The sequence below is a fragment of the Hevea brasiliensis genome, chromosome 2, assembly GCF_030052815.1.
Source record: "Hevea brasiliensis isolate MT/VB/25A 57/8 chromosome 2, ASM3005281v1, whole genome shotgun sequence".
Classification (NCBI taxonomy): domain Eukaryota; kingdom Viridiplantae; phylum Streptophyta; class Magnoliopsida; order Malpighiales; family Euphorbiaceae; genus Hevea; species Hevea brasiliensis.
The window spans coordinates 82,680,150-82,704,974 of record NC_079494.1 but is presented as its reverse complement, the minus strand read 5'-3'; the positions used below and the strand labels follow the sequence as shown (position 1 = coordinate 82,704,974).

Genomic DNA, 24,825 nt, shown 5'->3' with positions numbered 1-24,825 from the left:
TTGTATGTAATTGTTGAATTTCAGCAGCCTTGAGGTTCATTGGAGAGTGCTAATTTCATGACTATAAATATTGAATTATGGTGTAATACATTAGTGAAAGTATATGGCAAATTATTAAGTCGAATTCATGTGTATTAGTTAGTTATTCTATATGTGTATTATGGTTAATTTTGACCATTTGATTAAGGGTTGTGTATTGTATAATGAGGACTTGTATAAACTGCTCAAATGACCAATTTGAAGTGTGATGAATGAGGATGGAATGTGATGAATCTAGAATTTAGGTATGGGAGTTTGAGGATTTAGAATTTAAATGTGCAATGTTTGTGCTATTGAAGAATTGTATAAGAGCTGTATGCATTTGGAGCTATACTCCTAATTGTGTAATCCCAATTGGTATAAGGCCAATTGAAGGTAAAACTAGACTCAATATAGACCAACTTTCATGTAGAGAGCTTGTCCAAATTTGGCCTAGAAGTGACCTAAAAGAATGACCAAATCCGGAATTGCATGACATGAAGACCCAGAATTTTGACCATATGAACAGTAGTCAGTATTTTAGCCATAACTCACTCCAAACAGGTCCAAATGACCTGAAATTTATACCATGGAAAGCTTAGACATAGAGCTACAACTCTTATGAAGACACCAAAGCCCAGAAATGACCAGAACCAAGTTAAAATGCTTGAACAATTTGGGTTACAAAAACCAGCCGAATTGATTTTAACCTAAAAATGACCTAAACTTTGCAATATAAGTGCAACTTGACCAGCAATAGTAAAATGACCATAACTTGGTCCATAGAACTCCAAATGACATGAAATCAGTCCTAAAATTTCAATAAGACATAGATCTACAATATTGGTAATTTGACCAAAACCCAGAAATCAAGGGAACTAGGTTAATTAAGTTGATTAAGTTGGCATACTAAATCTAGAATTAGCATAATTGACCATAAAATCTAGAAAATTCAAATAAGCATATCTCCCACCAGAAGTGTCCAATTTAAATGAGCCATATCAATCTGGAAAGCTAAGAAAGAGACCTAAAACATTGTTTTAGACAACTTCCTCAAATTATAAATGTATAAAAGGTCAAAATTTAAGGTCAAAGCATTGACCTAATTGAGGACTATGCCAATAGAGGACCTTTGAGTCCAAGTTAACAATTTATTTATAAAGAATACTATAAGACTTGAAAAATAGTAAGCAAAATTTTTGATTGTCCCTAAGATATAGGGCAATAATACTTATGAAGAATGCTAGACCTCGATGTGATTATAAATAGTCCAAATAAATTAGTAAAGTCAGAACCGAAAATGCCTAAAAAGGAAATTAAAATTTAGATTTGATCTAGTTATGGTTAATTAACCATAACTTGAGCTATACAACTCCAAATGGAGTGATTCAAAAAGGAAATTAAAGAAGACACAATGAGAAACAATTTAATGAAGAGAAATATATTAAATTTACACTATAGCTTGGGCCAATAGACAGTAAACATTGGCCATGAAATCTGAATAATTACAGTAAAATGCAATAAGCTTTGAAATGAAATTGGCAACATATATCAACATGCGAGGAATGAAAAATGGAACATATTAGTGACATTAAAACTAATTCACCTAGTGTGCATTAAAGGTCAACATTCTAGTTTGACTAATGAAAGGAATAGTATTAATAAAATTTAATTATTGAACCTTATTATTTGAAACAATTTAAATGAGTACTGAAACACTTTAAATTGTGTGTTTCAGTTAGAAAAGACACTGGAAAAGGAAAAGACCCACTGAGTCAAGGCTAAGAGGCGACTCATCAGAGGTTTTTGCACAACTAATTTTTAATTGATTTTGTTCTGAAAATTTCATATGACTAAATGACGTATTTTTCTTATTTATTATGTTTATCAAGTATTGGATTTAATTCAATGATTATTGAAATGGTTATAGTATGTATGAATTTAGCCTTGTGAAATGATATTTCAATAAGTATTAAGCATTGTTGTGGATTGAATAAATTATGTTTTGTAAAATTGTGATAGAATATGTTTTGAATTGTGATGGGCAATTTGCATGGAAAAATACAAATTTATGTTTTGAATTGTGATGAGCATAAAAATTATTGGATATTGGAATTGACTTCGAATTGAATTGTATTGTGATTTATGCTCACAAAAAGGACAAAGAGATTGATGATATTATTTTATATCTCACTATAGATGCTTGACTAGGTTATTACCCATCTCTCTCATTTGTTGAGGAGACAATGGAGTTAACTTTGTTTTGATTACCATGGTACGTGCACAGGCTTAGATTCTCCTCTTATTAGAGGTCAGATTTAAGTTTTTTTTTTTTTTTTTTTTTTTTTTTTTTTTTGTTATGGCCCTTTCGGAAGTTTCATTATTGTGATGTGTACTGTGCACGATGATTCGACCTCCCCGACCATAGGCAGTTAGAATCACCCCGAAAATGGCCCTTTTGGATTAGTCTTGCACAGTTAGTGAGATAAAGAATGGTTTTTGAATAGTAAAGAATTTCGATTTCAAATGGAATTTATGCATAATTGATTTTGTTGGAATTAATCTTTATTTCCATGATTGCTAGAATTACTTTAAATGTCCAATTGTGATTTGATAAATTGAATTTTTTGCTCAAAGTCATTTTAACTAATGATTTATATTATTGGCAACGAAGATTTTGATTTTTGAAATTTTGTTGAATTTTGAGACTTCAAATTAATTGTTATAATTTTGTCAATTTATATTTTACTATGTTTTAAATAATAGTTGTGCACCACTGAGTTCACCACTCAACGATAGCTTTGTATGCTGTCGCAGGTGAAAAGAGCATAGAGCAGTTGAGTAAGTTTCTTTGAAGACACATTCAGATCAGCTTCAGGTATATCATAGGTATACCCATGTACATAGGTTTTGATGTATGCATGTAATAATATGTAAGTAAATTATTTGAGCAGTTGTATAAAAACTCTTATAAAATATTTGGTATGTAATTAAATGTAAATTATTGTAATGTAAATTTAAGATTTCATTTACCTGTATAGTTTTGTAATATTAATTTTTGAGTCTTGTAATCAATGAAATGTTTCTTTTATGATGAGGTTGGTTTGAAAATGAAATGATTTGAATATTGAGATTGAATTATGAGATGAAATGAAGTTTATTTGAGTTGTATTTGAGAGACATATTGGGAGTGTTTTCCTTTTCAAGTTTGAAGAACTATTTTCTCAAAATACAGCAGAGTGAAATGAAGTTTTTTTGAGTTATATTTGAGAAACATATTGGGAGTGTTTTCCTTTTCAGGTTTGAAGAACTATTTTCTCAAAATACAGCCGACACTCTGCTGAAATTTTGAAAAAAAATTTTATAACACCAGATTTTAATCAATTATTTAAATTTCATGAAAGTTGAGTTAAAATTCCTTGTAGTATATTTAATGGGTTACCAGTAGGCGAAGTACGGTAATTCATTAGGTATACTACGGGATCATGTTACATCTTATGGAGAAATAGGGTGTGACAACTACATGGGCCAAAATCAACCTCTTTAATGTGGCCCAATATTAATTGATATTTACTTTAATTAATACAAATCCTAATTATACAAGGATTACTTTAATTGAAGTAAATCCTAACTCTAATTGTATAAGGATACTTGATGGACATATCAAATTAAGTCTTGGATATATATATATATATATATATATATATATATATATATATATATATATATATATATAAGCTGGTCCTCTCTCTACCCATAAAGTCACGCACATTCTTTTTCATAAAGTCAGAGATAATAGGATTATCTCAAGAAAGTTTTCCATTGCTAAAGTCTTGTGTGTGAATCAAGAAAGATCAAGAGGGAGAAATCAATTTATTAGATTAAAGGGTCTCTCTCAATTATTACTACGACTCAATTAAAACTCTGCATCAGGTACGCTTTTTAGATCTGTGAGAATTTATTTGTTTAAGATCCATTATTAGGATGATCATTAAATCTTACATTTATTATTCACATTATGTTTATGATTGTTATGATCTATTAAGAATTATTTTACATGCCATTGATGTTCCGAACTCTTGATATTAATGACAAATCTCCATTGGTTTCTAGTAACACCCTAAGATGAAACTCAAAACTAAAATGAAGAAGAAGAAGTAGATTGGTTAGGAGCATGTCGCCTCAAATTTATTTTCAGAATAGAGATAGAGATGTAGTTTTTATAGGCATATGTGTGCACGTGTCTGATCAATGAAGATTTTTGCAGTGTTATTAACCTATGATCTCTTCAAGCAAAACCAGTCCAAACAAATTATATGGTTCAGTATTTTGCTTCACTAACACAAAATTTGAACCTTTTAGCGCAAAAAAAGAGAATCAGCCTTAAATTATAGAATTTTGAAACACCTAGTAATTTTCAATCAAATCCTTATAAATGTAGATATATAAGAGCAAGTTTTGTTTGAATTTACAACATTCAAGCTCTTACCTATAGGGCCAGCACTTCAGGTCTTCTTCAGACGGTTTAAGCAGTAGGTCAATGAAGGATTTCCCTTGTGACTCATTGGATTGCAAAGGCGGAGGATTGTCATCAACTGTCCAAATCTTGTTCCTAGCAAAACCTTGCTACTCTAATGATCTGCACTTTCCAAACTTCACATGCATAAAAAAGTATATATAAGTAAGATATGTTAAGAAATGATATTCATTCATAGAAACGAGATTGATCAAAAGTACTTGAGGGAAACAAATAAGGATCCCTCCCCTCAGTGCTTTTGATGGCTTAAAGATTGTCTACAATCAATGAATTATCACAAAGTGAATCAACCTTAGAACTGTAGCAAATAAAATTTTATTAATGATAACCACTTCCAGGATACCCTGTTCAGAAACTAAGATTTAAAAAAGGCAATTAATCCTATCAAGACACCATCTTATAAAACCTTATATTTTCTCCATATGTTATTAAGCCTTCTAACTTAGGCATTGGATAGGACACGCTGGAAATACCAGCAACCTTCTCATGGCTCTCTTCTTCTTCTTCTTCGTCTTCTTCTCACATAGCTCTTCTTCTTCTCCTTCTTCTTCTTCTCAGCTCTTCTTCTTTTTCTTCTTACATAGCCCTTCTTCTTCTTCTTCTTCTTCTTCTTCTTCTTCTCACATAGCTCTTCTTTTTTTTGTTCTTATTGTCACATAGCTTTTCTTCTTCTTCTAGCTCTTCTTCTTCTTTGGTAGGCAAAATTTTTTTACTACTTAATTTTTTTTTATTTTATCGACTAAATACATTTTGGTTGGTAATTATCCACCATATGCTATGGGGCAAAATTTTTTTTAGTACTTAATTTTTTTTATTGACCAAATACATTTTGGCTGGTAATTATCCACCATATGTTATGGTTTTCTTATTTTCTTTTTAATTTTACTTACTAAATACATATTCATCGGTAATTATTAATCATATACGACAGTATGTAAAATTTTTAACATTTTAAGTTTTTTTTTCAATTTTACCAACTAATTATGATTTAGTTGGTAATTACCAATCATATAAGGTAATCAGTGGTAGGTAAGTTTTTTTGCATTTTAAATTTTTATTTTTATTTTCTTTTTAATTTTATTGACCAAATATATGTTGGTCGGTAATTATTGATGGGTGGGCAAACCTTTTTTAGAATTTTAAATTTTTATTTTTTTTCTTTTTAATTTTAACTACTAAATATATTTTGTCGGTACTTACCAACCATATAAGGTAGTTGGTAAATTTTTTTTTACATTTTAAAATTTTATTTTTATTTTCGTTTTAATTTTACCGATCATATACTGTGGTAGATAATATTTTTTTGCACTTTAAATTTTTATTCTTTATTATTATTATTTTTTAATTTTACTAACCAAATAAGCGTTGGTCAGTAAATACCAACCATATATGGTGGTAGGTAAAATTTTTTTATCACTTTAAATTTTTATTTTTATTTTCATTTTAATTTAACAAACCATATGCATTTTGGTCGGTAATTACCAACCAATGTTTTTATTGATATATTTTATATTTCGTTGCTAATTTTGTTGCTAGTTTTTGGTGCCACTTTTAACTATGAAATAGTGTCATCATGGGTAAAATTTCATCGATAATTGGTTGGCATTATCATTGGTAAAATTTATTTAAATTTTAATTCTCTTGGTATCCTTTTTTCATTGGTAAAGAGTCGATAATTACTAATAAAGTTTAGTTGGTCAATAATTTTTATAGCTATTTTTTTTTTAATTTCTTGTAGTGTGTATTGAAAAATTATACACATTTTAAATTTTTTTCCTTTTCATTTCTTTAACTTATTATTTCCTTATTTTACCTTATCTAAGTCTAAATTAAATGTCTCATAAGGTCCCACACTACTAAACATATAATGGCACAACTTTAGTGAATAAACCTTGCCCAAAAAACTAAACCAAGTTGACCTAATTTCACAACAATGGTTCTCATATACCATTGTACTCAAAATACTTTTCCTTTCTATAATAATGAGAACTAATGTCTCATTCATACATTAACATAATTCATTTAACTCTTCCAAATTCTTCAAATTACAATAGCCAAGAAGAAGGGAGGAAGAGTATGTTGTGTTCTTATGGTTTTCTAGTCACAGCGATGGGTGACCTTCTAGGGAAATGACTGCGAGGTCAGTCTAAACTCAAATTTCGAACCGGAAAATATGATGCCGCGGTCCTTAAGACTATTGCGAATACAGTGGAAAAGAGAAAATCACGAAAAAGAGTTATTAAACAGGTAACAAAGTATCTCCCGATGAGCAAACAGTGTGGCTAAAAAGCCATATAGTCAATTCAGTGATAAGCCAAATCAAGTTCTGCCTTTTAAGAGATTAAAGATGTAAACAGGACACTAGAAACAATACACAAAATTGGAACCAAAAAAAAAAAAAGAGACTTTTCATATTAAAAGGATTCTATCACATATGAGAGAATATCATATTGGTTTTTCACTCTTTCATAACATCATATTATATAATTAGGTCATCAGTCAGCGAAAAATTTAATTTTATATCAATTTTCGATGTGCACCAAGAGAAAATCAATTTAAATTTTTGATTTTAATATTTAGTTAAAATTTATTATTTTATGTATATAGTTATAAATATGTAACAAATAAAATAGTTATCATTAAATATGATTAGAATTTCATATCTATTAATATAAATGCAATTTTTTATTTAATTAAATATTTAATTTTTAATAATAATTATGTAATTATGTTAATTAAATAGTTAATTTTTAATAGAAATTTTATAATTATGTTAAGGATATTTTTATTTATAACTATCATTATAAAAATGTTTTTAGTATTTTGTAAATAATAAAAAATAAAGGATATTTTGGAAAATTTTAATGTCCCCCTTTCTACTTTTTAATATTATATAGATTATATATTAATTAATTAATTAAATTTTTTGTTTTATAACGAAGGAATAATAGCATGAAGCAAAAGTACCAATTACATCAAATTGAAGGCACGCTGAAACAGATCAAGGAAGGTGCATCCTCAATCCAGACTTGCTTCGTGCCAGGAAGTTAAAAAAACTTAGTAAGAGTATAAGCGACAGCGTTGGCAAACCGAGGAATGAAAGACGAACCGCAAGTGTTCAAACAAGGAGCATAAGAATGGCAGTCCGAAAGAGCAACTCCCAAATTATTGAAGAGCTGATCACCTGCTTGCAATAAATCCACAACTTTTTGCAAGCTGACACAACTTCAACACTTATAAAAAGAAAGATCATGAGCTAATTAAAGACCAAAAGCAATAGCTAGAGCTTCAGAATTATAGATTATAGATATAGATTAATGATCTATTATTATTGGTAAACTAATAAAATAAAAAATTTTCTTTTTATGAATACAATAAACTACTTCAAATCTTTTTTTTTAGAAGAATTCAATTTTTTTATTCTACTTTGGAAAATATTTTATCATTTCATATTTTTGTATCTCATCGATTCAACGTTTAGAGTAAATTTTTTTATTTAATTTTTTAATTACTGATTTAAAATATTTAATAAAAATGTAATTTCCAAAATTCTTAATAGAATAGAATTTGAATTTAAATAGAAAACTAATCTAAATAATCAAGTTAGATATTTTTAAATAATAATAAAGTTTAGATAACGCCTTTTTTTTGCCAATCCTCTTATTCCTCCCCTTCTTCCTACTTTTATATATATATATATATATATATATATATATATATATATATATATATATATATATATACTTTAATGTTACCTACGGGATGCAATAGGATTCTTATGTAATATAAATTACTATCTCTGAAAAGCAATGAGAACAGAAGATATAAATTAAAACTCCTTACAAAAATACTTTTATAATAATAGCTATTGCTCAGTTCGGTAGCTTGCAATTGAAATTAGTTTGCTCTTTCTTTAGTTTCTTCCTGCATGAGTTGTATTAGTTAAAATTAGTGTATATTAATTAAAAAAGAATCAAAATATTAAAAATTTTATTTAGTACATACTCCAATCGCGCTTTCTTGATGGTTGATTCCATTTGACTCAAAGTTAAAAGTGTTAGCATCTTCCTGATCCAATTACGACTCTGCTGGAGAAGAACCCATGCTTCGAATTCGAATTAGTTGATCGTTTTCTTTAACATTTGACAAATCAAACTTCTTTCGAACATTCATTTTTAATTTCCTTGAAAGCGGGCTTTGCACAAAAATTTGGGCTTTGAGATGGAGACAGTATAATAGGCAATTGCAGTTTTGTTGGTGTGTCTTCATCTTTATAAATATAAACTACTCTAAAGGAAATTTCATATGCATGTTCAATTTGAGAACTTAGAACAACTTGAAGATTTTTTCTTTATTGTATATTCTTGTTAAGACCAAAAGAATTTTAGTTTTATCTCTTGACCTATGCATTAAAATCAATGTAGGGAAACCAATGAGCTCTGAAGTTATATGCCTAAAAACAACAAAGGTAGCAATGCCAGTAGCATCTTCAACGTTGATAGCAAGTTTATGCCTATCAATTTAAGCAAGACAAAAAAAAAAAAAAATCTCAGTTTCTAAACAAATATAAAATTCATAAAATTAGTAGTCATTAATAGATAACAAATTATATAAAATACTATGGCACTGGGCTTCTTTAATTATATCATTGTAATTTTGTGTGTTGCTTTTACAATGTGGTCAAGCTTTATACCACCATCCAGTTGTTGCAACAATGTTTTTTTTATAATTGATTTACATGTGAACTTAGTATCTTGTTTTAGATGAATGCATAAGTACACAAGAATTATAAATATATATATATATATATATATATATATATATATATATATATATATATATATATATATATATATATATATATATTTGATATATGCCTTGTAAGTGTGGATATCTAATGAAAAGAGCTCACTAATTGTTTTTCTAATTGCTTCTTTCTCTGCTTCTAGATCTGTGATTGGCTCTCCACTTGGTTATGTCATTTTCTATATATATTTTTTTATTTTCTAGAAGGCTATAATTAAAAAAAATTGAAAATATAACTATTGCTTTGATTGAATAAATTGTTGTATTCTAATTTGTACCTTGTTATAAAATCAACAACTTCTGAAATTTGAGGATTGTGACATCCTCACTTTAGGTAGTCTGTACATTCTACTTGTAACACCCTCCCTATAGCAATTCCGTACATTCTACTGTTCCGGTGACCAGTGTCAGTCCGGACAGCTAGAATGTCCGGAAAAATATTTAAACTAAAGTGAGGAACCATAATTAACTCAAATATTAATAAGAAAAATTTAGGAAAAATTCTAAAATAAAATACAACCAAGTTAAATGAGCCGGTGCCCTAGTGATAGGCAACCCAGTGGGAAGTTGTGCTCCTCGCAACTAGAAGCCCTAAACCCGGGAGAATGTGACACCCTTTATCCGTCCACAGTGTAACCGAGCAAGTTATGCCACTCAGTGTGCCGGAGCACCAATTTATGTTTCTATTACAATTTATCCCTTTAAAATTCATTTATTTTCAATTTTGATAAATCTGAATTTATCCGCAAATTTTATAGAAAATCCGGCAGAGTGCCGACTGTAAATTGGAAAAACAGATCTTCTGAACCTATTTAAAAACACTTCTGAACCTGTTTAAAAACACTTCCAAAATAATTCCCAAATCCAAACTCAATTATACACATTCAAGTCAATCTAAAAATCTCATTCTCAAATCACAATACTATTTTCAAAACATTTCTGTTCACTTCATCACTTGAAGCATATTCATAAATATGTCTCAACATTTCATTTATCAGCATACATTATGCAGAAAATTTCAATAATATGAAATTTCATATATTTACATTAATACATAATTACAAGAGTTTATAGTTACAATCCAGACTATTACAAAATGCCAAAATACAAAATGCTCTCAAAATCCTATGTCCTACCATATGCACTGCAGGTGTGAGGTGACTCGGAACTCCGGATGCAACTCTGAAGGCTCACCCTGTCTGGTGTCTGCTGGGCTCCCCAGCTAGGTCTCTAGTACTTGCGCGTGGCAAAAGCGACGCGCTAAGCAATTCTGCTTAGTGGTGACAATATACAATAAAATAAAGTAAAATATAATATTAACTTTTTCATACATTTTATTAATTGTTTCCTTGATATTTTGAGCTTCTTTGTATTTTATTGTAATAATTCTTGATATTTAATTTCCGTATTTTCCTTAATAATCAGTTCAATTACAGTTATACTTTTCCATGCCCAAGTAAACTATATAAGTTGACCGGACTGAATAAACAGGTAAAGTAGCACTGGGTACCAGGTATCTCAGGCCGTCACACCATCGGTCACAATGTGTCTCCAGGTGTGCAAATAGAATGGCTAATAAGCCATAAAAGCAATAAGGCATAAAGCCAAATAAAACATCATAATCAGTATAGCCATAGGCTATCACATCACAGAATGGCAATGAAGCCATACATCATACGCAGTACTACTATCAAAATCCTATTGGCATGCCAACCTATCCAAACCAATCACATTAAGCCTACTAGGGCATTTTACAAAGTCATTTCTTGAATATTTGTACTTTATGTGTAAAGTTACTATTCATTTCATTAGTCAACTAAAATATTGACTTTTGCATAGACAATAGGTACATTGGTTTTAATACTCCCAACATACCACATTTTGCATTCAAAATTTGTTAGTATTGATTGCCAATACCATTTCTAAGCTTAAGGCTAATTGAGCAAAATTTTCAATTTTTATGCTTCATTTTTACTGTTCCATTTGTCATTTTTGCAGTGGGAATTTGACAAAATGATCAACATGAAAGTTGTTCCTTATTTTATCTAGTTGAATTTCCTTTTTTGATTCACTCTATTTGGAGTTTTGTAGCTCAAGTTATGGTCCAAAAACCACAACTGGCCGGATTAAAATTTGTTTGGACTGACCATATCTACAGTGTAGTGAACAGTGAGTGCAACTCTCTTGTTGGATAGGTTCTGGTCATAATTTGGGTTAGGTTTCTTCATGAAAGTTGTTGGTCTATATCTCAGCTTGTTGCTGGTAAAATTTCAGGTCAATTGGACCATTCTACACTGAGTTATGGCCAAATGACCAAATACTATTCATTTGGTCATTCTGCAGAAATAGATTGCAGGTCACCCAGATTAGGGCAAGCTTTTGGTCCACTTGTTTTGGTTTTATGGGCATAGTTTCTTCACCAAAGTTGTGTCATTATGTGTCTAGTTTCATGTCCAATTGGCCTTGCACCAATTGAACCTATACAATTCAAGTTATGGCTGCCTAAACCTGCTGGACTCATGTCCAATTCTACAGGTCACCATGGGCAGCCACCCAACTGCAATTTTCACTAATCAAACCACCTCATTTCTTGTTTACACATAACCAAATGGTCACTAATTGACCATTAAAACTCACTTTCATCATTACATGATCAAAGTCTCCATTTTATACCCAAACCCTAACCCATTCCATCTCAATTCATGCATTCACTTACCTTTCACCATTCTAAACAATAGGTTAGTGTTATGGGCAGCCACAATACCAAATTTATTCAAGGAAAACAATCAAAACCCTACCCTTCACATAGCTACTGAAAATGGGGGTTTACATAATTATCAATTTCATTTAAGTGTCTCTCATTTTCTAGCTCAATTTTTTTGTCCCTAAACATGCATTTCAAAAAAAAAGCAAGGATTGGTCACTAACCTTTGTTGGAGAGTTTCCTTAGCTTAGAAAAATTCTTAATTTTTCTTTCTTTTTGCTGCTCAAAGCTTCCTCAAGGTGCTAGGTTAATTTTTTGTGAAGAAGGCTAGGGTTTTGGAGTGAGATTTGGTGAGGTTGGGAGCTTAGGTGAGCTTTAATGGAGTTTTTCCTTTCTCTCTCTCTCTCTCTCCACGTTTTTGGCTGCCCCATAGGTTGAAGAAGCAACTGATTTTTCTTTCTTTTTCCAGCCCATTTTACCTCTTTTATATATGTTTATGCCATGTGTCAAGATTGGGTTGGTTGGGTGAGTTTTAATGACATCATGATGATGTCATAAATCCATTTTCTTTCATTTCCTCTCCATTTTTTATCTATTTAATTGCAATTAAATTTTTGACAATATTTATTTATATTTTATGTTATATTAAATATTTATTTAACTGGACAAGTTGGCCCAAAAATCATCTCTGAAGATGAAATGACCAAAATGCCCTCCGTTTGGCTTAACGGGCCAAAATTGTCTATACCGATTGAAAAATTTTTATAAGTATTTTCTTGGCATTCTAATGCCATAAGAACCTCAATAACCCTTCTCTGGAGTCTCAAAAATTATTTTATAATTTTTTCCCCCGGTCTAGGGCTCCTAGTTGCGAGAACCACAACTTCTCACTAGGTTACCCATCGCTAGGGCACTGGCTCATTTAACGTGGTTGTATTTTATTTCTAAATTTTTTTTCCTAAATTTTTCTTATTAATATTTGAGTTAATTTTGGTTCCTCACTTTAATTTAAATATTTTTTTTCAGGCGTTCTAGCTGTTCGGATCGACACTGGTCACTGGAACAATAGACTGTAAGGACTAGCTAAAGTGAGGATGTTACAGAGAAAATTCATAAAATAATTTTTGAGACTCCAGATAAGAGTCATTGAGGTTTCTATGGCATTAGAATACCAAGAAAAGGCTTAGAAATATTTTACAATCGGTACAGACGATTTTGGTTCAATAAGCCAAACGAAGGGCATTTTGGCCATTTCGTCTTCAGAGATAATTTTTGACTGACTTGTCCAGTTAAGTAAATAATTATTATAATCGAAAATATGAATTAATATTGTTAAAAATTAAATTGAAAATGAGTAGCAAAGAAAAGAAAAGAAAATGAATTAAAATTGCAATTTTGACCTCATGCTTATGTCACTAAGCACTCTCATCCAATCACATTGTGACACATGTCCATAAACCACTTAAAATGAGTTAAATGGGCAGAAAATTGAAAGGAAAATACTGCACTCTTCTTCCTCATTTCCTGTCCTATCACACCCTACCCCTCTGTAAGGCATAACATGATCCCGTAGTATATCTAATGAATTACCAACTTCGTCTACTGATAACCCATTAAATACACTACAAAGGATTTTAAAACTTTTCTTACTTCTTTTTACAGTGGTGAGCACTTTTGACAGGTATTAAAAAATTTTAACTGAAGTGAAACAAAATAACAAATTTGAGTATCAATAATTTCTGTAAAAATTTTGGCAAAGTGCCATTTGTATTTTGAATAAAACAGTTCTTAAAAAACCTGTAAAAAGCACTTCAAATATATAATTCCTCAATCCCAAACTCCAATAATTTGTTCAACACAATAAATTTCTCAACATTATTAACTCAGTTCAACAATCAATTTTCCAGTGTTTCCAAAAAAAACTGAGATAAGATAAATTTATCACAATACTTTTACAGGCCAAAATAGTTGACAATTTTAGTTTACAACTACTCAAGACCAAGTACAATATATACATACAGTACACATACATTACAACAAAAACTACACAATATGGTATACTCGATATACTCGACGAACTCTCAAAATGTGGTACAAGCAGCCTACTCTACTGATCTATCCGTCTGTCTACCTGCGACAGCAATGAAAAAGCTATCGCTGAGTAAAATTTACTCAATAGTGCACAATAACAATTTAAAATGCGATATATAAAACTTTTATTGACAATTTACAATCCAAACAATTCATAATTTTTCAAAGCTCATATAACACAAATTTGATCAAACAATTGAATAACACAGTGTTGCCAATCGATAACACAATTTAGGTCATGACACAAACTTTTTCGAACATGCCGTGTGTACATCACGACAAGATACACTCACCCCACTAATCGAAATCAATGAGGGAAGAAGCTAGCTAGATAATGAGTACTCATCCACACTCACCTCAGACTGACAAGTCAAAGAGGGAGGAATATAATCACACTCACCCCATAAATGGAGGAGAAACATAGTAATATTTTCATACCAAGTGTGAATCGAAACAATTCCAAATCACAATATTTAAATATCTCATACAAATCACAAATCACATTTTATCTCAAAATTTCCATTTGCAAAGTAGGCAACACAATAACTTCCAAATAATATTCCCAAAGCCAAAACAACAAAAAACTATTCATAACTCATTTCTCCAAATAAATTTTCTGATAAAAGCAGTGAATGTAAAAAGTATTGTGCACAGACACAATTTAAAACTATAATGTTCAATTAAATTTTTAAGTATAAAATGAGAAATCAAAATTATCATGCACAAACCTCTGATATATGCCTCTTAGCCCTGACTCAGTGTTCCTTATGCTTCTCAATATCATTTTTAACTGAAACACACAATTTAAAGTGTTTCAGTACTCAATGAATTCGTTTCTAACAATAAAATCCAATATTTAAATTTTCTTGGTACTATTGCCTTCAATTCATTTCATTAGTCAACCTATAATGTTGACCCTTGATGCAGTCTAAGTGAGTCAATTCTAATGTTACCAATATGTCACATTTTATAGCCCTTAAGTGTTGGTATATGTTACCAAGTTCATTTCCAAGTGTATTGCATTTTATTACAATTTACCGAATTTTGGTGTACTATTTTGACCTTGCCGGACAACCTAGTTTTCTCAGTTTTCGAGTTTTGGTCCAAACTACAAACTTGTAGGTCTATGTCTTATTGCACGCAGGGCAAAATTTCAGGTCATTCTAAGTTGTGTAGACTAAGATATGGTCAATTTACCAATGCTGGACATAATGCACTAAAATGGTAGGCTTAGGTCATTTTTAGGTCACTTTTGGTTCAGCTAGTTTTGGTACCTGAACTTGTGCAAGCTATTTGGCTTGGTTCTAGCCATTTTTGGGCTTTGGTGTCTTCATAAGAATTGTAGATCTATGTCTAAACTATTCATAATAAAAATTCAGGTCATTTGGACCTGTTTTGAGTAAGTTATGGTCTGCCCAAATGGTCAATTTTCAGGCTTTTAAGTCACTAATTCGGATTTGGCCATTTTTCAAGTTACTTTCTGGACATAGTTTAGGTAGGCTTTCTTCATGAAAGTTGGCACATTTTGTGCCTAGTTTCACCTCCAATTGGCTTCATACCAATTGGAGTCACACACTTAGGGTTATAGGTCCATTTGCACACTGCCTTCTACATGCTTTCCAAACACCAAACCAACACACATTCACCAACTACCTCCTCACTTCTCCATACCATTCTGCATTTGGCACTAACCAAAACCATTCAATTCTCTACATTATAGGTCAACTTGGACAGAATATAACCACTTCTAAAATACACCAAATGCAGTCACAATTCACAAGTTCAATCCCAACAATATATACACATAAATAATTCTAATTATCACGCAAACTTTCATCATCAAATTACATACATATCACTACTATTCCACACACATATATGCTGCCATTCTTTTCTACAATATTTCAACAACATTTCATGAATTTGAACCTTATCAATTTCCATTTTGAGGCTGCCTAAAAATTACACATACACATCATCTTCCATTTTTACTTTTCAAGCTTACAAATCAAACTTTATGCATGAAAACCAACTCCAATACATTTAAACACTTAATTTAACATCTCAACAGCCATTTACATGCAAAGACAAGCTGTACATGATGAAGTTCCATGGCTGCCAAAATGCTCCATCACCAACAATTCATCAAACCTAAAAAATTCTTCCATAATTCAACTACCCACAATCTTAGTTACACTTTTAATGAAACAAGAATTGAAAATAACCACTTACCTCTTTTGGACTTCTTCAAAACTCTACCAAAACTTATATTTCTTGCTCCCTTATTACTGCCCAAGGTGTGTAGGCAAAGATTAATGAAGGAAGTTCAAGAATTTAGCTTGAAATGAAGGTGATCTCAAGCTTCCATGGGTGGTTTCCATGAAGGAAAGTTGGGACACCATTTTTGTCCATGGAAGAGCTTGGTGATGATGATGAAGTGAGTGGAAGATTTTGCCCTCATTTTAAGTATTAATGTATCCACTTAGTGCTCCACTAAACCTAGATTAATGATATTATAATCTAAGGTTTCAAAAATTGCAATTTTAACTTTAATTTCTCTTAATTTACATTTTATCTTTAATTCCATTTTTCATTTGATTTTCCCAAATGTAATACTATTTATTTTTCATTGACATTTAGGTCAAAAGCCAACTCTAGGTGTCAAATGACCACAATGCCCCTATTTGAGTTGTATTCTCGATTTTTTGGTAACACTGAGTTTTGTCATTTTCTCGATTTCTCGTTTTTCTTTGTACTAATTAATTAATTTTTCTTTGATATTTCTAATGATATTTATACTTCAATAAGTCTCTAATTATGTCTCGAAACAAAATTCCAAGGGTTTCCTGATCTGAGTCGGCTATTGCTGTAGTAACTTCCAGTCACGGTCACCCATCGCCATCTTCGCTCATTTAACTTAGTTTCATTTTATTGCCATTATTTTTTCTTTGTTTTTCTTGTAATTTCCTTTCTTGTATTTCATTATTCTATGTCTCCTCACTAACATTTAAATGTAGTTCTAGGCATCCTAGCCATCTAGACAGACACTGGTCACCAGAACAGTAGAACGCACTACTGAGTCCACCATAGCCAAGAAGCTCTCTCTCCATTTTCACTTTTAAAGCTTGATTTTCCTAAGCTTCCTCCATAACACCCTAAACTCACTTCACTAAAAATCATTCCCACATCTTGGAGAAGCTAGTTGTAGTAAAATGAAGAGAAAGGATTGAAGTTTTGTTACCTAGAAATTCTGCTCAAAGAGGTTAGTGTCCAATCTCCTATCCCTTTTACTTAATTCATGTTTATTGGCATGAGATAAGTGGAAAAGTATAAGAAAAACAAAATAAAACTTATGTATATTCATCCCTACAATTTGGTCAGCCTAGGGAGGGTTAGGGTTTGATGAATTTACTTAAAGTAAAGTGTTTATGAGCTGCCCATAGCATGAGATGAGTGATTGAACATGTAAGAGTAAGTGAAATGCAAGTGTGATGCATGAATGAACCTTGAAAATGTGGACACTTGAACAACATTAGGGTTTGCTCATGTGATGGTTCATTAACCTTGTAATAGTCAATTAGTGACCATTTGAATGTGTATGATGAGGAAATGAAGTGAGTTAAGGCTTGGCATTTGAGTGTGGGTGAGCTGCCTTGGCTCACCTGTAGGACTGAGCATGAGTCCAGTGGGTTTGGGTAGTTATAAATGGAGTTGTAGAGGTTCAATTGGTGCAAGACCAATTGGACATGAAACTACACACATAATGGCACTACTTTGGTGAAGAAACCCTGCCCAGAAAACCAAACCAAGTTGGCCTAAAAATTGCCCTAATTCGGGTGACTTGCATTCTGTCTGGGCAAATTGACCAAATGAATAGTGTCTATTCATTTGGTCATAACTTAGTGTAGAAAGGTCCAATTGACCTGAAATTTTACCAGCAGAAAGGTGAGACATAGACCTACAACTTTTATGGGGAACATAAATCTAAATTCTAATCATAACCTAGTCAAATTGCCAATCAAACTTAGGTTACCAAATCTGGTAGAACCAGTTTTGCCCAGAATTTTGGATCCTATCCAATCCGGCCAGTTATGGTGTTTAGGCCATAACTTGAGTTACAAAACTCCAAATGAAGTGATTCAAAAAAGGAAATGTAACTAGACAAAATAAGGAACAACTTTCATGAAGACAATTTGCCAAATTCCTTGTCACACCCTACCCCTCAGTAAGGCATAACATGATCCCGTAGTATACCTAATGAATTACCAACTCCGTCTACTGATAACCCATTAAATACACTACAAGGGATTTTAAAAAACTTTTCTTACTTCTTTTACAGTGGTGAGCACTATATACAGGTGTTAAAGACTTTGGTGAACTGAGTGAAATAACTAACTCATTTGGTTTACTTGGAATTTCTGTAAAAATTTTGGCAGAGTGCCATCTGTATTTTGGATAAAACAGTTCTTCAGAAAACCTGTAAAAAGTACTTCAATAATTTTCCAAATCTCAACTCCAATACATTTCTCAACACAACAATTTATCAACTCAATTCCATAGAAATTTTTCAAAGTCTGAGATAAGGAAATATAATACAGCTTTTACAAGTCAAAACAGCTCGTAATTATTTTACAACTTCAAGGTACAATTTGAATTTACAACTGCTCAAAACCAAAAACAAAATGTACATACAGTGTCATACATTACAGTACAAAATGCAAAATATTGGTATACTCATTATACCAGGTAATCCCTCACTTGATGTATTAGCTGCCTAGTCTGCCACAATACGTCTCTCTACTGCGGCGGCAATAAAAGCTATCATTTGAGACAATGTCTCAGTGGTGCACAACATTAACCAAATACAAATTTTAAATCACAATTCATAAATCATATCAATAGTGGATACTTAAAACCATAGTTAAATTCAAGGCAATGAATGTCATAAGGAATTTAAACTCCAGTTCACAAATTATCAAAATTCATAATAACACAATTTAGTCAAATAGCTTAAGAATACCGTATTGCCAATTCATACACAATTTGATCAAATTACTGAATAACACAGTTTTTCCAATCAATGACTCAATTTGATCAAATAACTGAATAATACCTTTTTTCTAATCAATAACACTATTCTATCAAATAACTGAAGAATACAGTGTTGCCAATCAATAACACAATTTAGGTCATGACACAAGTTTTTCCATATATGCCGTGTTGTACACCACGACAAGACATACTCACCCCAATAATCGAAATCAATGAGGGAGGAAGCTAGCTATCTAATGAGAACTCATCCATACTCACCTCAGACTGGGAAGTCAAAGAGGGAGGAACATAATCATACTCACCCGGACTAATAAGTCAAAGAGGGAGGAATAATCACACTCACCCCATTAATGGAGGAGGAACATATTATCAGTGTCATGCCAATTGTGAGTCAAAACAATTCCAAACATTTTATTCAAATGATCCATAAGAATCCAATAAATTTCCAAAGTTATAATTTCATTCACAAAATGGCAACACAATTCGTAATTCACTTCAATTTCCACAAAAACCATTTCTGATTGCTTTTCAATCAATAAGTATCCATCAAATACCATTCAAACAATTTTTCACAGTTTCAAACCATTCACAATGTTTTTCAATCAATAAGTGTCCACCAAACACATTTCCACAATTTAAAACAATGATATGCAAATAGTTAATATTTATTTCCATTGAAAATAATTCAAAAGAAACAGCTTGTTGTGCACAAACCTCGATATTTGTCTCTGGTCTTGACTCAAGATTTCTTTCCCTTTTCTTTGAGTCCTTGTTAATCGAAACACAATTTGAAGTGTTTGATTGCTAAATTAAATCTCTATCGATGGTGTTTGGTAAATAATGCCTTGAACTCAATTATTCACTTAATCACCTAATATACCTACCCTCGATGCGTTTTAGGTAAATTAGGTTTTAGTGTCATTAATATGTCACACTCGATAGGGTTTTAGGTTTGGTACGTTTTACCAAAGTCATTTCCTTGTTTAGTGCATTTTAATGCAACTTGCTGAATTTCGGGATACTGGTTTGACCTAACCGGACGATCTAGTTCCCTCAGTTTTCGGGTCTCGGTCGAAACTACAAACTTGTAGATCTAGGTCTTATTGCACGCGGTGCAAAATTTCAGGTCAATCCGAGTTAAGTAGACCAAGTTATGGTCATTACACTATTGCTGGTCAAGTGGTACCATTTTAGGTCAATTTTAGGTCAAATTGGTCAATTCTGGTTCGGCCAGTTTTTGGACCCGAACTTGTGCAAGTTGTTTGACTTGCTTATGGTCATTTTTGGGTTTTGGTGTCTTCATAAGACTTGTAGGTATGGGTCTTAACTATTCATGGTTAAAATTTCAGGTCAATTGGACCTGGTTTGAGTGAGTTATGGCCTAAATACTCACTGCTGCCCAATTGGTCATTTTTCAGGTCCTAATTGCACCTAATCCGAATTGGTCAAATTTTTAGGTCACCTTGCAAGCAGAATTTTGGCATGGTTTCTCAATGAAAGTTGGCACATTTTGTGCCTAGTTTCACCCCAAATTGGTCTCATACCAATTGAGGTTACACATTCAAGGTTATAGGCTAAAATATTCACTGCCCTCAATATGCATTTCACACCCCAACTTCAAACACATACTCACCTTGCAAGGTTTACTTCCATACCCTACCAAACTGTTTTGGCACATTACCAAAAACATTTTCTACATTACATTAGCATTATTTTGGGCAGATTCCAATCACCCTCAACACACCAAATATCATTCACAATTACAATTTCTAAATACCATTACAACCACACCTAAACATTACAAACTTTACATACACTTTACAACATTCATTCACATACATATCATCAATCCTTCTAGGTCAATATTCTGCCCACTCTTCCTTCAATATACACCATTTCTCAAGTGTCCACAAGCTGCCACAAAACATTCATCAACATCACATTGCCGTACCATATGCCAATTCCCATCAAAGTGCATAATTCACCATATAAACATGCAATAACTCACTAAGTTACTAAATCACCATTATTAACATTCTTTCCCATCAATTATATGCACAAATACCTCATCATAAACGTGAACCATGGCTGTCCAAAATGAAAATAACAATAACCTTTCAAACTTAAAATTTTCCTTCACCAAACTAATACCCATAACATGCACAAAAACTTTAACAAAGGATTTCTCAAAATGCAAACTTACCTTTATTTGTAACTTGCTAAACCTTCACCAAACTTCTCAAATTGGGTGTCAATATCTTCCTTGTGATGTGTAGACAAAGTTTAATGAAGGAACTCAAGTGTTTGGAGTTGATATTGAAGGTGTGATCAAGATTGCATGAAAATGTCCATGGAGTTTTCTCTCCCTTCATTCACGGCTTGGATGGTAAATGAAGAAGATGAAGTGGCTGCTGGACATAGTGGACTTACATCAGCCCCATAATGTGTTTATTTTATTCTCTTAGTGGTCCACTTACTCTAATTAATTCATATTATAAGTTACTTTCACTTAATCCCACATTAAACCCTTAATTCTCACTATTTACTTTAGGTACCACCAATTTAATTTTTCATTTCATTTTCTAAGTGTAATATTATTTATTTTTAATGGAAATTTAGGTCAAAAGACACTTCGGGATGTCAAATGACCATAATGCCCTGCTCGGGTGGCATTCTGATTTTCAGTATTCTAGGGTTTTGTCTGTTTTTTCGATTTCTCACTTTTCTTTGTACTAATTATTTAATTTTTCTTTGATATTTATAATGATATTTATTGTTCAACAAGTGTCTATTTAAGTCACAAAAATGTTTTCCGTGGTTCCCATGATCCAGGCGATCCAACGGTCCACGTAGTGACTTCCAAGTCTGATCACCCATCGTTAGGTTTCCCGGCTCGTTTAACTTGATCACATTTCTTTGCTATCATTTTTCCTTTGTTTTTCTTGTACTTTCTTTTCTTGTATTTCATTATTTATGTCTCCTCGTTCATATTGAAGTGTAGTTCTAGGCTTCCTAGCCGTCCATAAAGATCAGTCACCGAGCGATGAACGCACTCTAGAACTTAGGGGTGTTACAATTCTCCCCCCCTTAAATAAATTTCGTCCACGAAATTTTTACCCAGTAGCCATCTTACAATAGTCATACGTTTATTTCTCCTTTCTATATGATCATAAGACTTTTAACAATCTAATACAATGTTTAATTTGTTTGGATAACACCAATCTCCTCTTACTATTATGCTGTCTAATATTTTGGTTCACGTTGCTCCTTGAATGACCCTTGAGGTCATGTTAGAATCATTCATCAGTCATTGGTCCTCTGACCATTCTAGTCCATAGTCTTCCTCACATTTGTAATATTTCTTTGTTACACATGAATCAACTGTTCAATTCTCTACTTTCATAACTCTTTTTATCTGTCAATATTCTATAACTTACTTCCTTTTGTACTGAACTATAACCTTTCGATATTTTAACTTTTGAGTTTTAGATCCCTAAGTAGGATTTTCAAACTTATTTCTAACAATTAAATTCTGTCATGGCATAACTATACCAAAACAGATGCCGTTGGCAACTATTCTTATCTAGGTGTACTATCGGGTAGTACGTAGCTCTACACAATAATCTCAAGTCAGTACTGTAATCTGCAGCTTACAGTATAAACATCAAGAACATTGCATAGTTACTACGATACATCCCAATAGATCAAACTTTGTTATCTTTTATTCTTTTTGAATTCACTGATATTCGAATCTTATTCTGATTACAATATCCATTAGCAATTTCTAACAGTAACCTCCTTGCCCTCATCTAGAGCAATTCCATTACTGCATCTTACTTTTACGTCCTCTTGCCTTACATTAAGTAGGCTCGCCAATTAGCTTTATAATTTATGGTGTGTTAGAAAATACTTTTCGCCGATAAACTCTTTCAAAAGTAATTTCACTTATTATCACAATCCTTATCTCAAGGACTAATCACTAATGCATCAAAATTTATTCCCCTGTAAAGGAATAACAACAGAACATGTAGTTCTAACACTAACATAAAAGTATGCAAACTCCAGGTCAAACAATACATATATATATCTTAGTTGCTAATTGAGAAAGTACCAGCAATGATGTCAAAAGTCTCAGTCTCTTTTCTGTCGTATAGCGTATACTCTAGTTGAAGCATCACCCTGTTTTGGCTGATTCACAGTAGTCTGACTTCTAGGTGTACTACCCCTACCTCTACCTTTGCCTCTACTAACTGATGGTGAACTCTTTGGGGTAGAAACTTGGGTTGATCCCTTTGGTGTAGTAAATGATCCAGAACGACCTGGATTTACACAATCCCTAGCAAAATGACCAGTCTCTCCACAGTTAAAACATGCTCCTACGGCTCTATAACATACCCCACTATGTGGTTTACCACAAGTTTCACAAAGTCGATCTGACAGCGCATTTCTGGGTTTCTGTTGAGTTTGCTGATCGGATCGAGGTGGTTTTTGTCCAAAGATCTATCTCTCTGGGACTTCTTACTATCTCTGTCGTATCCCCAAAGTTTTCCTCTTTCGGTGGGACCACTAGAACTCGTTCTGTGACTTTCCCTCTTTTACGCCTTCTCCGATTTCTTTTTCTCAAGAGTTGCTTGATTCAATTCTTTCTAATTCTAGTGCTTGAGAAATAAGTTCAGAGAAGTTGTTATGTTTGAATCCGACCACTTGTAATCTGATACTAGGCTTCAAGCCGGTTTCAAACCTCTTACATCTCTCCCTGCTGGTAGAAAGTAGACTTACTGCATAATGGCTTAGGCGGGAGAATTCCCTTTCATACTCGACCACCGATGCCCCCTGTTTGGACTTAGGAATTCTTGCGACTACGGTCTACATAAGCATCGGGGACATATTTTTGCTGAATTCCTGAGGAAGTCATTCCATGTTAGCACTGCAGTTCTACGGTCGTGGGGAATGGTTTTCCACGATCATAAGCATCTCCTGTAGTAAGGATCCGAGTACTCAAATCGAGCTCTTACGTACAATGCAGACTTCTTGAATACCCTATCCATCCTCTCTAACCATTGTTCGACTTCTAGAGGATCTATTGTCCCTTAAACTCTGTAGCCCCATACTTCATCAATTTGTCATATTGTCTAGCGTAAGATCGTGGTTGTACCACTGGAGTGCGTATTGGGGCTTGAGTAGGCACATTACCAACCATTTGTTGGAACATTGCACGTCTGTGGCGAGCGAAGCGTAGAATGCTGCGGTGGTGCTCTTGAACCATCGACATTATGTAGGCATGGGGCATCCCTTGCACCTCGGCCTCAATAGATTGATCGATGAACGATCACCCTCTTCCATAGTCAATGCGAGGATTTTAGATCTCTAAACCAATAGCACAAGGAGATTTCCTCCGTTAGTGCATATTTATAATGTAATGTCTTGTATGTATCAAACAATGATATTGAGCGGTTGTCTTGTGAAGAAAGAATATTCAAGTAACAAGTGAAAATAGAATTTAAAAACTTTGCTCGATACCACTAAAACATGTCACACCCTACCCTCGGTAAGGCATAACATGATCCCGTAGTATACCTAATGAATTACCAACTCCGTCTCACGATAACCCATTAAA

At 32.5% G+C, this 24,825-nt stretch overlaps 1 pseudogene; it reads right to left on the bottom strand.

The window, feature by feature from the left end:
- LOC110665248 (putative glucose-6-phosphate 1-epimerase) overlaps window positions 1-24,480 on the bottom strand; it is a 57,714-nt pseudogene extending 33,234 nt beyond the window's left edge.
- Between the last annotated feature and the right edge of the window lie 345 nt (window positions 24,481-24,825).